This window comes from Microtus pennsylvanicus, chromosome 10 (assembly GCF_037038515.1).
Source record: "Microtus pennsylvanicus isolate mMicPen1 chromosome 10, mMicPen1.hap1, whole genome shotgun sequence".
Classification (NCBI taxonomy): domain Eukaryota; kingdom Metazoa; phylum Chordata; class Mammalia; order Rodentia; family Cricetidae; genus Microtus; species Microtus pennsylvanicus.
The window spans coordinates 78,510,653-78,525,167 of record NC_134588.1 but is presented as its reverse complement, the minus strand read 5'-3'; the positions used below and the strand labels follow the sequence as shown (position 1 = coordinate 78,525,167).

Genomic DNA, 14,515 nt, shown 5'->3' with positions numbered 1-14,515 from the left:
ACCAGACCCCATTACAGATGGTTGTGAGCCACCATGTGGTTGCTGAGAATTGAACTCAGGACCTTTGTAAGAGCAGGCAATGCTCTTAACCTCTGAGCCATCTCTCCAGCCCCCAGACACTCTTCTTGATAATCCTGTGGGTTGGTTGGGCGTTTCCCCTCACCCAGTGACTTCCATACGGGCATCACTGTCAGTTCTCTGGTGAGTGTTCCAGGGACCCTTAGGTACTTCCCATGTTCTTTCTCCATACACCTGTCTCCTCCCTAGTCTTCAGTCCTGTGAACTCCAGCTTCCTCTGTTGTCCACTCTCTCTGATCCATACACTTAATGCATGCAGCCTCTTGGCTTTTGTTTGCTTCCTTTCCCTTGCTTTTCAGTGGTGAGAAAATTCCCTCTAGGCAGTATTTTCATGACTTCTTTTCTTTTTTTTAATCTTGAAAAATCCCTCCTAGACTTATTGCCTATTGTTGAGTATTTTAAAAATGGTTACCACACCAAATATTTTGTGTAGTTTGGTTGGTTATATTGGGCAGAGCGATAAATCTAATTCTATTCTCTATCTCGGTTGAATATAGGAGTCATTCCTATTTTATTTAATTCATATCACTTTGTATAAGACACGGAATCTCAGTACATTGCCCAGGTGGTCCTCATCATTCTGGGTTCAGGAAATCCTGTTATTTCATTCTCTGATGTAGGTACAAGTACATGTACACGCTTCTGCACTTGCATGAAAATATTTGAATGAGATGAGACAAATGATGAGATACTAGCTAAATATAATTTATTTTGTATTAGATGTCGATAGAAAGCTTCTTGGATGAGGAACGTTTGAGCAGGAGCTAGAAGAAGAGAGAGGATGAGGAAATTGTGTATATGAGCAGAGGATTAGCACCTGAGGCCTGAGAAAGAATATCAGCCAGGAGTTTCTGGGGAGGAACCTGGCAGCAGGCTCTAGAAGCCTCCTGGGGGCTACATTAGCTGGATGGATGAAGAAGTAGCAGAGAGGAGGCCAGATTCTGTAAGTCAGTGTGGTGTCTGTAATACATGTAGCTTTTAATCTACGTGGAATGAAATTGAAGAAAGAGTTTTTAGCAAGATAGAGAACCCGAGACTTAGCATTTATGGCCACAGACATGTGGACATTATTATTCTCTAGGAACCATCAGCAATCTCAGAGCCCTTGAAGAGGGTGTCTCAGGCTACACAGGGAGTGGGGGTAGTTGGCAGGACAAATGCGCCATTAGGTTCTAGCTCACGGTTTTCGGAAACATGCACATGAGTTTGGCTCCAGTATTCATCATTATTGTGACCTAGGCATGGCAGACGGTTTTCCTTCCTTCCACGGTCTTGCTTTCCTCCCGTTCATAAGATTCATAACTGCCTTCTGCTAGACTTGGGTGGTTGATTTGATGTACAGGAGCTGAGTGAGCATGGACTTGAACAGTTAGCAGATACTCTCAAAAGATGGCTCTTGTCTTGTAGGTAATTTTGCCTATGTACTTAAGAGAGTAAACTTATTTCTTAATAAAGTAAACACCCAGTGTAAGGACCTGACTCTAAGTGTGTACATTTCTTTCTAAGGAGCACATGGGACAGAGACTTGATTCTTGCCTGGATGAATCTGAGCTGCAGTATTATGGGCTGTATCCTAGACTTCCTAACCCTAGTTCCATCTATGCCTTTCAAACTCCTATACACCTTTTAAGACTTAACTTCAGTTACCGTAGCTGCCCTAACTTCACTTACTGAGATGTCATTCATAGCTTTTCCAACACCCTGTAGGGCACAAACTGATTCTTTATAAATCCTTATTCTTCATATCCTGCCTCCCTACCATGACAAAAGACACAGTTCATCACATAAATATTGAATTGCACGGGGACCCCATGGCTGCTCCTATGAATCTGTGTTTCCCACCTTCAGACAGCTTGGAGCAGGCAGATGTCCATATATCACTAAACTCCAGTGAGCATGAACTGTGGGATGGGGTAGCTGGTCCTTCTTTCTATGTGTTGCTTATATTGGTTAATGAATAAAGAAACTTCCTTGGCCTGATAGGCCAGAACTTAGGTAGGTGGAGAAGACAGAACTGAATTCTGGGAGGAAGAAAGCAGAGCGAGAAGGAGAAGCCATGGATCCTCCACCTGAGACAGACGCCAGTTAGAATTTTACCTGGTAAGCCACAGCCACGTGGCGATACAGATTAATAGATATGGGTTAAATTAAGTGTTAACAGTTAGCCAATAAGAAGTTAGAGCCAACAGGCCAAGCAGTGGTTTAATTAATACAGTTCCTGTATGATTATTTTGGGGCTGAGCAGCCGGGACAAACAAGTGGCCCCTCCTCCAGTGGGGGCCTTTCCAAATCTTCTGCTACTCAAGCTGAAGTTCCTTCAGACAGACAACCTACCATTGCTGTAAAATCAGATTCCATGTTTTTAGACATGAGTCAATGGTTCCCAACAAACACATTGCTGTTTTCCAGAGTTTTGGCAGAAGAATGCTTGGGAGAGGGAGTGCTGACACTTAGGGAGCTTTAAAAATAGCTTGAATTTCCATGTGCAGCGAATGTATCTGCAAACTCGGGGTTAGCGTCGACCTTTCTGCATCCCTATCCATCGCTCTTCCCACAGGCAGATGCTGGCAGATTCAGATAAACTTGCTGTTTGTGCCAGAAAGGCCCTATTATCTGTGCCTTCTACCCTGTTATTACACCTCCTTTGCCATGCTTGATAATCATTATTCGTCACACAGAGAAAGGGAAGCGAGCACGCCCGTGAGCACACACACAAACACACAAGAGGCTGCTGCCTCACACGCAGTATGGAGAGCACAGGCCCCTGGTGGACCTGCCCATGGAAGGCCCTTTTAAAGCTGGAACACAAGCAAAAACAGAATCGGGAGACAGTTCAAATGGCTAGAACTGATCAGCATAAAGTATTTTGAATGATATTTGAGGGCATACAGAGACAGCGGCCTCAATGGTTCTCCTTTCTTCTACTCCAAAACAGGAGAAATATGTACTGGGACAGCTTGTCTTAAACTTAGGCAGACAATTCCAAATGAATGCCCTATAGCCTTAGAAAGGGCAGTGACGTCACAGCGATATCAGTCTGAACATGGTTGGCCTCAGAAGCTACTTAGGGCCAGACCTGGTTAATACATGGATGGGAGAAAGTGAAGTGAGATAATCTTTCAATTGTCAGGTGGTCACAGTAAAATGCATTCTCCTGTAGCCCCAGAAAACAGCTTGTCAGCTACACAGAGGGGCTGCTCTTTTTCTGGCTGCGAAGGAGCCAGCTATCGCTACCTTTATGCCTAGCATTCTTCCCAGTTAAGAATTGCTAAGGAGCGCATTGTATAAATCCACTTGTGTCTGAAAGCCTTCTTCTTTACTGTCTGGTGTGAGGACCCTTATGCATATGTGTTGCTTTGATTGGTCAATGAATAAAGAAGCTGCTTAGGCTTATGACAGGGCAGAATAGAGCAAGGCAGGAATTCTAAGCAGAGATAGAGGAGAAAAGAAGGTGGATTCAGAGAGACGCCATGTAGCTGCTGAAGGAGATAGATGCCCTGGTGTCTTATCGGTAAACCATGAGCCTCATGGTAAAACACAAAATAATAAGAACTGGTTAATTTAAAATGTAAGAGTTAGTTAATAAGAAGCCTGAGCTAATAGTCCAAGCAGTGTTTTAATTAGTATAGTTCTGTGTGATTATTTCCAGTCTGGGTGGCTGGGAAACGAACAATGGTCTCTACCTATAACCCTTAGCTTTACACTTCTCATATTATGTGCTAGGCTCTTCTTTGGATTCTATATAGACAATTAAAAGCAAAATAAAACACAAAATGGTCTACATACTCAGAAAAATGATGTCAAATTTCATCTCTTATAATTTGTTTTGTGATCTCGTGAAAGATCACGAAAGGTCGCCCAAGTTTTAAACCAATTGGAACAATCATAGAAAAATATCATTAGATCCAAGTTATGGTTACATCTACAAAGGAAAGCATAGCAGTATACTGCAGAGGCATCTGCACTCTCAGGTTGATTGTATCATTACACATAATAGACAAGCTACAGAAGTTGCCTAAGTACCATAAACAGATGAACAGATAAAGAAAATGTGGCAAGTAGACCCAGTGGAATACTATCTGACCTAACAAATGAAGGAGGTCTTGTCATTTATGACAGCATAGTTGAACCTAGAGGATATTGTGCTAAGTACTAATAACATACAGAAAGATGAATGTCACATGATGTAAATTCTATGTAGAATCCAAAAAAGAACTCAGAGGAAAGAGTAGAACGATGGTTATCAGAGACCTGGGAGGGAGTGGGGTTTGATTAGATGTTGACCAAAGAATATAAAATATCAGACTGTATAAACATCTCAGGAGATATAATATACAGCATAGTGACTACAGTTAATAACTATATTACACACATGTATATAATATAATATAATATAATATAGTATAATATAATATAATAGCTATATATAGTTGCTGAAAGTGTGCTGCTATAGAAAATTATGAGAGGAACTGGATATGTCAATGGCCATATTTAGCCATCCCCACAATGTATCTGTATAAAATCATGCTATATATTGCAACTATGTAGAATTTGACATACCAATATAATAATGTTAACGTAAGAAATGGAAATACAAAGGAAGATCTCTGTGGACTCTATGTGGGACCTCAAGTTATCCAATGTGCTTTTCCTGTGTTTGAAAAACCCTAAGTCTAGCCCTTTCTAAATAGCCATCAATCAAATCAGCCTCACCTCTTTGATACCTGATTCTAAGGAGAAAAGTCTATCAGGGCTGGAGACGCCTGTAGACTTCTTCCCCTGACCTCTCTGGAAAGATTCTTGGTTCTGCCACTTTGATCGCTCTAATTTTCAATGCACAGTAGATTGCTTAGCTGCCTGTCATAGCCACTATTTGTTTTTACTGAGGCAATATCTCAGTAAACTTGGAAACTTATGTTCTCTAAGTCCTCTGTCTATAGTCAGTAACTTTCTACCTCAATCCCTTGACAATGTCTTTAGTGAAACCTTCCAATTGTTGTGTTTGATTTCTGAAACAAAACTTGGCTTTGATACTTAAAGTGACAAGAAATTTTACATTAACTAGGAATAAATAAAAGAGTCAACAACACCAATAATGAAAGGCATGTGCTGTGGTGAGCCAATAAAAGGAAATGAGTGGGCATTTTCAAAAGGTCAGTAGAAGTCTATGCTACTTTTTATTGCTGTGGCAAAATATATGACACCAATAAATTAAGGAAGGAAAGATTATTTGGCTTCCGGGTTTAGGGGTTTTGGTTCATGTTTGTTGGTTCCATTGTTCCTGGGCCAGGTTGGGGCACAGCATCATGGTGGAAGGGCATGGCGAAGCTTCTTACCTCACAGTAGTCCAGAGCAGAGAGAGCAAAGGGACCAGGCTAAGTTGTACCCTTTGAGGTTGCACCTTCAGTGATCTTTTTCCTGTAAGTAGGCCCCACTTCCTAGTTCAGGTCTGAAATCATTGGCAGGTTTACTTTGTCATGAACTCTCAGAATGACATTGTCTGTCAGCACCCAAGACTTTGGGGATGTTTTATGCTCAGACCACAACAAGGTGGTATAAATAGCCTTTATGATTAAATCCTAAGGATCCTGCTTATTAAGCTTCTATTACATTATGTGTGACTCTTCAATGGTCTGATCGAAGACCTTGAAGAAGACTTCCCCTGGAAAACAGGTTCCTTCTTCACCCTTACAGGAGAGAAATGTTCCATGTTCTTCTTTGGCTAAAGAGATTTCTGTCACAAAATATTTCCCACAGTTTGACTTCTTGGTATTTTCCATATTCTCCTGACAGGTGAGAACTTTTGGAGACAGAGAAATTGATTGTCAGTCATTTTACTTGGACAAGAGGTTTCTGGGTCAAGTATGTCTGTGAGATTTCCTATTGTGAAATCTAAGTATCTCAAACGGAAATTTCAGTTTAACGAAGTGGGTCAGCTTCACACAAAATGCCATTTTGTCTTCCCCAAATACCTGCATCAAGAAGACGTACTCCGCCATCCCTAGAGGTTTGTTTCACTAGGCTCACACCACAGAGCTATAGTTTGGATCTGATTTGCCTTCTTTGGATTCATACAGAAAGTCGGTCCTCCATGAGACAGTGGTATGACGTGGGCCCAGGGAGGTGACTAGCTTGTTGAAATGGAGTAATCCCTTTGTTCTAGTAATGGTTTCCAGCTCTCCTGGAAACAGGCGAGTTGCTACAAAGCAGGTCTTAGTAACACAATGCCCCCGCATTTTACCCCTTTCCCAAACATGTCTGTTTGCCTTTCCACTTTTCATTATGTGTGAAGCAGAAAGCCAGCTTCTCAGAAGCTTACAGGTACTGTCAACTCTTTTTGACCTCCCATCCTCTAGAACTAGAAGACAAAACATAGTCGCCTGTACCAGCTATCCTGTTATAGTGACAAAGGATTGACGGGCAGACTGAGACGGTTGGGTGCTTCAGATAAGAAGCAGTCTCAGCCCAATGCCACCTAGTCCGGGAAATGCGGTGCCAACTAGGGTATGAGATTATCAGATGTCTACTCATTGGGCAATGGCCACAGTTTTAGAGTACTCAGAGGAAAAGCTTGAGGAGATTCTCTGGGTGCTGTTGCTTCAAAATCTTTAAGCTGGGCTGCCTGAGTTGAGGTACAATATGGTTTCAATTTTGCTTGCTAAGATCACCCTGAAACTTACCTTGAACATAAACCACAGAGGTTACGGTGGGAAAGGGAAGACTTGAAAAGGTTAAAAAGTTCCTTAGTGATGATGGTGGCTTCGACCAGAGTGAACTGGGAGGTGTGGGAAGAGTCAGTTATTTTATAAAATTTTACTGACATTTGATGAGACCAATGTATGGGGGGCATTTCTAGAACAAAGGGCAAAGCATCATTGTTTAAAACAAAGCAAAAGAAATGGGTTGCTGGTATGTGTGGGGTGAGGGTCATTTTATATAGAAAGTTTTTTTTATTTGTTAGTTAGTCTGATTCTAGTGTTCACAGTCATTATTTTAATTTTTAATTCTCTCATATATTACATCCCAACTGCAATTTCCCCTCTTTCCCCCCAGTGTCAATCCCCCACTTATCTTCTCCCCCATCTCCACCCATCTCCACCTCCCCTCAGAAAAGAGCAGGCCTGCCATGTATGTCAACCAAACTTGACACCATAAGCCACAATAAAACCAGGCATATATTATCACATCCAGGCTGGATGAGGCAGCCCAGGAGTAGGAAGAGGATCCTACAAACTGGCAAAAGAGTCAGTATCACCCCCTACCTCCACTCCCTCTGTCAGGAGTTCCACCAAAAACACTAAGTACTCAGCTATAACATATGCAGAGAACCTAGATCAGACCCCTACAGACATCCCGATCTCTGCAAGTCCTCATGACTCCCAGTCAGTTGATTCTGTGGTGTCTCTGACTGTTGTAATATGAGTGGTGGGCCCGCTTCCCGCCACCCGGCTAGCTTTACCCTAAATAATTACATGGAAACTGTATTCTTTTGAACACTGCCTGGCCCATTAGTTCCAGCCTCTTATTGGCTAGCTCTTATATATTAATCTAACCCATTTCTAATCTGTGTAACACCACAAGGTGGCTTACCAGGGAAGATCTTAACCTGCGTCTGTGTTGGGTGGGAGAATCATGGCGACTCCTGACTCAGCCTCTTTCTCAGAGCATTCTGTTCTGTCCACTCCGCCTACCTAATTTTCTGTCCTATCAGAGGCCGAGCAGTTTCTTTATTACTTAACCAATGAAACAACAGATAGAAAGATGACCGTCCTCCATCATCTGACCCATCTGGTTCCTCGACTCCTTCCTCCTACTTCTCCACAGGACTCTCTGAGCTTTGCCAATGTTTGTTGGTGGCACTCTGCGTCTGTTTCCATCAGTCGCTGGATGAAATCTCTTTGGTCTCTGATGACAGTTCTGCTAGGCTGTGGTCCCAGAATACTCTTTGACAGGACAAACTGGAGGTCAAAGATTTTATGTCTGGGTTGGTGTCCCAGTGTCTCCACTTGAGGTCTTGCCTGGCTACCAAGATGGCCAGTTGAGGCTCTGTATCCTCCATTACTAGAGTCTTGTCTATGGTTTACTCTTGTAGATTTCATGGAATTTCTTTTTTTTTCTTATAAAAGAAAACATTTAATTGAGCTGGCAATTGCACTAGTAATCCACCTCATCCCTGAAATACATCCCAATTCCAGTCATTTTTCATGGAATTTTCTTTCTCCCCAAAGCTGATCCTTCCTCTCTTTAACTACACCTACTTTAGGTCCACCCACGAAATCGATTCTATTTCCCCTTCCCATGGAAGATACTTATGCCCCCCCTCCCCAAACACTTCTCATTATTTAGCTTCTTTCATTCTGTGGACTGTAGCAAGATTATCTTTTACTTTAGAGCTAATATCCATTTACAAGTGAATACAGACCATGATTGTCTTTCTGATTCTGGGTTACCTCACTCAGGAAAAAATTTTTCTAGTTCCATTCATTTGCTTTCAAATTTCATAATGTCATTGTTTTTAACAGCTGAGTAATACTCCATGTGTAAATGTACCACATTTTTTAAAAATCCATTCTTTAGTTGAGGGACAGCTAGGTTGTTTTCATCATTTGACTATTATTAGTAAAGCTGATATGAACATAGTTGAGCAAATGTCCTTGTGATTGGACACTTTGGGTATATGGTCAGGAGTGACATAGTTGGGTCTTGAGGTAGATTGATTCCCAATTTTCGGAGAAGTTGGCATATTGATTTCCAAAGTATCTGAAAAAGTTTGCACTCCCATCAGCAGCAGAGGAGTGTTCCCTTTGCTCCACATCTTCTCCAGCATTACCTGTCATTTGTGGATTTTATCTTAGCCATTCTGACAGGTGTAAGATAGACTCTCAGAGTCATTTTGATTTGCATTTCCCTGATGGCTAAGGATGTTGAACATTTCTTTAAATGTTTATTAGCCATTTGAGGTTCCTCTGTTGAGATTTCTTCATCTGTACCCCATTTTATTGGGTTATTTAGTTTGTTTTTGTCCAGTTTCTTGAGTTCTTTATGTATTTTGAATATTAGCCTCCCCATCAGATGTGTAATTGTTGAAAACTTTTCCCAGTCTGTGGATTACTATTTTGTCCTATTAATGATGTGTTTTGCCTTACTGAAGCTTTTCAGTTTCATGACATCTTATTTATCAGTTGTTGATCTTACTGCCTGCATTATTGGTGTTCTTTTCAGGAAATTGTATACTGTGCTGATGTGTTCAAGGCTAATTTCTCACTTTCTCTTCTACCAGGTTCAGTGTATCTGGTTTTATTTTGAGGTCTTTGATCCACTTGGACTTGAGTTTTGTGCAAGGTGATAGAAATGTATTTATTTGAATTCTTTTATATGCCAACATCCAGTTAGACCAGACCCATTTGTTGAAGATGCTTTCTTTTTTCCATTGTATAATTCTTGTTTCTTAATAAAAAATCAGGTGTCAAGTCTGGTGGTGGTGGTCCATGCCATTAATCCCAGCACTCAGGAGGCAGAGACAGGCAGATTTCTGTGCATTTCATGTCAGCGTGGTCTACAGAGCAAGTTCCAGGACAGACTCTAAAGCTATAGAGAAATCCTGTCTCAACTCTATCCCCACAAAAAAGTCAGGTTCCATAGTTGTGTGAATATATGTCTGTGTCTTTGATTTTATTGCATTGATCAACTGTCTTTTTTTATGCCAATGCCATACAGTTTTTTTTTGTTATTACTATGGCTCTGGAGCAAAACTTGAAATCAGGGATGGTGATTCCTCCAGAAGTTCTTTTATTGTATAAGATTGTTTTACCTATCATGGACTTTTTCTTTTTCACATGAAATCAAATATTGTCCTTTTAAAGTCTATAAAGAATTTGTGTTGAAATTTTGGTGGGGATTGCAGTGAATCTGTAGATTACTTTCGGTAGGATGGCCATTCTTACTATGTTAATCCTACCTATTCATGCGCATGGGAGATCTTTCTATATTCTGGTAATTTCTCCAATTTCCTTCTTCAGATATGTTAAGTTTTTTTTTTGTTTTTGTTTATTTTTTTTCGAGACAGGGTTTCTCTGTAGCTTTGGTACCTGTCCTGGAACTAGCTCTTGTAGACCAGGCTAGATATGTTAAGTTTTTATCATAGAGGTTTTTCACTTGATTGGTTAGATTTTTTTTAAGTTTCTTTATATAGTGGATTACAATGACTGATTTTCATATGTTGAACCGTCCCTTGAGATGAAGCCTGCTTGATCATGGTGAATGACTTTTTTATGTCTTTTTGGATTGAGTTTTTGAGCATTTTATTGAGTATTTTTGTATCAGTATTCATGAAGGAAATTGCTGTAATTCTTTTTTTTTGTTTTATGTGGTTTGGGTATCAGGGTGACTGTCTTCTCACGAAATGAATTTGGCAATGGTCCTCCTGTTTATATTTTGTGGAATAATTTGAGGAGTATTGTGATAGTATTTGGTCTTCTTTGAAAGTCTGGTAGAATTATGAACTAAATCTTCCGTGTTCACAAGTCATTATTTTAGAATCTTCTCAAGCATAGTCATTAATGTCTACCAAGTCTGTTGAGTGTAATTCACATATGCTCTTGTGAAAGTATCTTCACCATTGTGCTCCTTAATTATTTTTGTCAACTTGACACAAATTAGAGTTACTTGGAAAAAATGCATTTCAATTGAGAAATTTCCTCCATTAGAATGACCTTTGGGTGTGTCTATGGAACACTTTCTTGACAACCCACTACTGGTGGTGTCACCCTGGGCAGATGGTCCTGGGTTGTATAGGAAAACAGGCTGAACAAGTCAATAAGTAGTGTTCTTCCATTGGCTTTGCTTTAGTTCCTGCCTGCTACTTCCTGCCTTGAGTCCCTGCCCTGGCTTCTCTCTTAAAAGTGTAAGCTGGAATAAACCCTTTTCTTCCCACCTTGCTTCTGGTCTTGATGTGTGTACCAATAGAGAGCAAAATAGGACAGCTATTAGAATGACTAACCTTAGGATTATCCACAAATGCTTCTACACGGCCCTTAATAAAGGCTTCCAATCATGATTAGGAATTGGAAATGTCTGGTCTCTCTGTTCCTATAGGTTACTTCGAAGCATCTAGAGTTTTATATCCGTTTTTTTTAAAGATTTATTTTATTATGTATACAATGTTCCTTTTGCATGTACACCTCTATGCCAGAAGAGGGCACCAGACCTCATTACAGATGGTTATGAGCCATTATGTGGTTGCTGGGAATTGAACTCGGGACCTCTGGAAGAACAGCCAGTGTTCTTAACCTCTGAGCCATCTCTCCAGCCCTTATATCCGGTTTTGAGGGAGGGATAATCATTCAAGTTTGAGGATGTGGCAACTGATAAAATTCCTGCTCTCCACTAGATAACCCCATACTCTTGAACATATGACTAACCAGACTAAGTGAGTCACTTTCAAATAAAAAAGACATGAGCTTTGGATGGAACCGATTAGGGGACATGGGAAGGACTGAAGGGAGAAATGGGAGTATATATAATCATTAGTCATTGTATACATCTATGAAATTCTCAAGAATAAAAATATACAATTTTATATCAATATGACAATATACATAGACTCTTCTTGTTCTGCTGTTGTTCATTTGAGATCCATTCATGTTGTTTTGTATGTTGATTATCATAAGGTATGCAGTAAGGGTTGGGTTTAATTTTTGTTTTATGTTATTTTCCTGCATGATAATTTAGTCTTTAGAGTATCAGTTAATAAAAAGAATGTGTTTTCCTCTTGGGAGTCTTTGCCAAAAATTAATTGGTCTTCAAATTGTAGACATAATCTATTCTGTTTAATTTGACCTGTGTTTTATATTTCAACTAATGATGGATACTCATAAGAACTATACATTTTTGTTGGTCATAAAAGAAGTGGGGTAAGCTGAGAACCTTTAATATTTTGGGAAACTTTGTCTTTAGCCTTCTGTCCCTTTATGTTTCCACATAACTGGCATTATGACGAGGTGTGTGGGGCACACAGGCCACAGATAATTCAGAGGAATTCCTTCTCAGGTTGCTAGTAATTCCTCTCCCTGGTTCCTGCTTTGCATTTTCATACACTTTAACATTAACTTGTCATTTTCTAGGAAAAAGTCAGCTTTTAATTTAAATTATGTTGAAACTAAAGATTTTTTTTCAGCGATAATTGACTTCTTAGTGATACTGACCTGTGAGAGGGAATATTTTCCCATTTATCTCATTCTTCAGTTATTTGTAGCAGCACTTTATAGTGTTAAGTGCATGTCATTCTGTTAGATTCATCTCCAAGTATTTATAATTTTCAGACCTATTGCTTTTCAATTTAAACTTGCAATTGTGTGTTGTTAGCTTTTAGAAATACAATCTCACTCAACCTCGCTAAACTCAATTATTAGTTACAGAGGTTTTCTTTTTATATATTTACTCTGATTTTATATGTAGACTAGCGTGTAGACTATGATAAAGAGAACCACATTTTTTCTTGAATGTATATCTTTTATTTCTTTTTTGTTTTTTTCTTCTTATAGTGACTTGAACTTCAGTTCAGTGTCAAATAGAAGTAATGGAAGTTTGCTGGATCTTGTCTCATCTTGCAAGCTGAGCATAGCCAGGACTTAGTGCTTGAGATAATCAGCAGGAATGGACATCTGTGTCTTCCCATTCCTACAAGAAATCATTTCACCCATTCCCATTAGTTATGACATAGGTTGAGCATAGATACCTTTTTTTTTTATCATGTTGAAGAAGGTTTTTTAATTCTTAGGTTTCTGAGATTATTTTAAAAACAACTGGATGTTGCGTTTAGTTGAGTTCTTTTTATAGCTGTTCGGATGATCACATGGGTTTTCCCTTTTTAGTCTATTAGTAAAGATAAATAAGCTGATTCATTTGATTAGTGAATTAATAAACGACTCAATAATGTTCTTTTTCAATTGTTGTGTTCAAAATTAATGAATGTATTTCAACATATTAGCTAATTAATTTTGAGTAAATTTTATCCTTTACCTTAAAATTCATTCATTTTCTTCTATTTCTTCATCATGTGCATTTTTTCATCTCAGATACTGAATATTTAATTTGTAAGAATTCAACTTATATTGTCCTCCAAATCAAATAAAAATTTTACTTTATTTACTTGAATATATAGTATGGATTTATAATATTCATACTATGTGTTTTAAATTTCTGTTCTATTAATACCACCACCTATATTGTTTCTAAATCTGCTGCTATTGATTAATTTTTCAGTTATGGAGTTGTATTTTACTGCTACTTTATATGTGTTGTAATTTTTGATTGGATGGAGAATATTCTATTTTTAATAAGACATTTTATTTATTCTTTGAGAATTTCTTTATATACATAGAATACATTTAAATCATATTTTATTTACCTCCATACCTTCCCTCCAACTCCTTTCAGACTTCCCTTATGTCTCCTTTCAACTTTTTTCTTTTAAGAAACTGAATGAGCACCATTAGCGCATGGGTATGGTGCCACCCACCTGTGTGTGATCACCCTTCCAGGGAGCATACATGCCCTTAAAGAAAGCTGACTCTCCCTCCTCCAGCTGCCATTAAATGTCAATTGCTCTGGAACTAGGGCTGAGAATTATGTGACCCACTATTGTCTATATTGGATTGTTAACTGGCTTGATCTTGTACAGGTCTTGTGCTGGCAGGTCATGGCTTCTGAGAGTTCATTAGTATAGTAGTATACTTGTGCCCACAACACAGTTTAACCCTAGTCTTCCCCAGTGCCCTCTGATTCTGAAAGTCTTTCCACATCCTCTTCCATGAATACATTGTAATTTTGTGGGATTGGACACCAGATTCATTTTCGTTCGTTTTTATACCTCCAGTTCTTGGACACAGTTCCTCTTGGGTGTTTTAATCTTTTAAGACTTACTTTGAACTTTTGTTTGATAAACATATCTCTTCAATATGTCTAAGTGGACCTATGACTTAGGATAGCTATATCTGCTTCTTTTCGATGGTCCTTTCCTAGACTGAAGTGGTTTCTTCATGCACATGTGCTAATAAATACTCTGTGAAAGATTCAAATAGAATTCTTTACAGATTTCTGAGGGGCCCTTTCTGTTTCTCTCTACATGGTGTTCTGCGTTATTATTCCTAACTGCCCCAAACTTCTAACACCCCAGCCCTTTCTTCAGTTCATGGAGATGATTATGGTCCATTTTGTCTTTCCCTTTCCTGTGCTACAGCAAGAAAAGTTTCCCTAAGATACTCAAGCCCACTTCATTGGCTCTTCTTCTCTCAGGCATCACTTTCCATCTGTGCTAGTTGCTCAGTGTCTAACCAGTGTTACTTCAGTTATGTTATTTTAGTTGACATTAACCCGACAAGGACAGAATTCATAGTCTTCGTCACCATCCTACGCTTTTGGTCTAAGTCACCATCAA

At 39.3% G+C, this 14,515-nt stretch overlaps 1 protein-coding gene across 2 annotated transcripts in view; it reads left to right on the top strand.

The window, feature by feature from the left end:
• Nucleotides 1-14,515, top strand: part of Grid1 (glutamate ionotropic receptor delta type subunit 1) — a 759,372-nt gene that overhangs the window by 462,864 nt on the left and 281,993 nt on the right. The gene's annotated exons all lie outside the window — the stretch shown is intronic.